The sequence below is a fragment of the Copadichromis virginalis genome, linkage group LG12, assembly GCF_057382275.1.
Source record: "Copadichromis virginalis isolate Kocher_CV1m ecotype Utaka linkage group LG12, C_Virginalis_male_GT1.1, whole genome shotgun sequence".
Classification (NCBI taxonomy): Eukaryota; Metazoa; Chordata; class Actinopteri; order Cichliformes; family Cichlidae; genus Copadichromis; species Copadichromis virginalis.
Genome location: NC_140629.1, coordinates 4,622,161 through 4,623,823, shown reverse-complemented (window position 1 = coordinate 4,623,823; position 1,663 = coordinate 4,622,161). Strand labels below are relative to the sequence as shown.

The 1,663-nt window shown below is 42.6% G+C and overlaps 1 long non-coding RNA gene across 1 annotated transcript; it reads right to left on the bottom strand.

The window, feature by feature from the left end:
- Positions 1-245: 245 nt before the first annotated feature.
- Positions 246-1,139, bottom strand: LOC146696324 (uncharacterized). The gene is made up of 3 exons (XR_014923089.1): positions 764-1,139; positions 566-683; positions 246-434 (listed from the first exon to the last, which is right to left on the bottom strand). It is a non-coding gene; the product is annotated as an uncharacterized LOC146696324 (long non-coding RNA).
- Between the last annotated feature and the right edge of the window lie 524 nt (positions 1,140-1,663).

The window sequence follows — 1,663 nt, the reverse complement described above, 5'->3', positions numbered from 1 at the left end:
GCATGAATTTGAAGAGTGTGGCATTTTGCACACAGCCTGTAAATGTCAACAACAAAAGGAGTGTGTAAAACATCTATATTGTAGTGATGGCAGCATACTGTGTATATTTATAGTGGCAGTATGGGAAATGATTATTTGGAAATGCTTGAAATGGAAATGATCATTTACTGTGAGGTGAGGTGTGGTTGGGGTGTGGACAGTGGTTGTGCTTTTGTAACGTTGAGGTATGGACAGCTACACAGTCCTGCCTGTTCACATTTTATTCTGTAAAAACTAAATTTTCACTGCTTTTATGACCTTTTTAGTGGGGAGAACATAGCTAGGATTTAATGATTTAACAAATCTTTTGAATCCTTTGTCCTCCACAATGCTAAATGGCTGGGAGTCCTCAATCACCATGCTGACCAGGTCTTCATCTATTTGAGATTGTTCTCCTGAGGAAAGACAATAAAGACAAAGCACAAATATAAATATCACACACGTAACTTATAACAGTTGTATAATATTATTATATCATTTAGTAACATTACTGCATCCTATATTATCATTGCATTTGATGGCTCACCTGGTCTTGCTCCACGATCGGTGTCCCCCTTATTCTCATGCAAAGCTCTGTAGTGCCTAAGCATGGATGAGGTGTTGCTGTTATATCCCAGCTCCCTGGCACATAGCAAACACTTCACCTTGTACAAAAGTCAAGACAGCTCAACATAAATTGTATTGCACCATCAGTATCATGAAAATACATCTTCTGTAGAAATACCTTGTTGGGAGGAATAAGATCAAAATGTTCCCACACAGGGGAGGACATCCTCCTCTTCTTAGCTGGCTCCATTCTCTCCTGACTTTCCTCACTCTCATAAACCTCCAAACTGTCTCCAAACTCTCACTAACCGCAACTCTCCATCAAACACCCACATTTTTGAATGAAGTCTGAGGGGTTTATATCGCTGTCATATCTCGCGGCAAAGTTCGAACCACTTCATGAACCAGTCACGTGGTACAGCCGGGCAGCGAGGCTTCGGACGTCATCATTTTCAGCTCCTCCCATAAATGAAGCAAGCCTCGATACGCGCTTCGCGGAAACGCCCCCTCCATTACTCGACACACGCTCCGAAGCCTCGATACAGAACGTCCCATCACTAACAAACGGGACAGACATGACTGGGGGATAGGACAGGACAAGTTCCTGGTTTTATTACACTGTACACATACTAAGAAATTGTGGATGCCTCCATGCCAGCGATGGTCCACATTGTTCATTCTTTGTCCCATTCTTGGGAACTCAGTATCAGCTAAACACTGCCGATTTCCATTCGGGATCAGTTGGCACCTCAGAAGCAGCGAATGTGGAGGTGAGAGTACGGGCATCTTAAATTTAAATGACTGGTAAAAGGAGAGAGCTAGTTGATATGACAAAGAGAAATAAGGCAGATATGTTGTGTACGAAATAGATCAGGTGGAAGGGAAGCAAGGACAGGAGCACTGGAAATGATTCAAATGGTGTAGATAGGAAGAGAAATGGAATAGGTCTAATCTTAAAAGAAGGTGGATGGAGATGATGGAAGTGCCAGACAGGATCATAAGTTTGAGGCTGGAAGTTGAAGGGGTAATGTTGTACGTTGCTCTACAAGCTGGATGTCACATAGAGGAGAAAGATGAA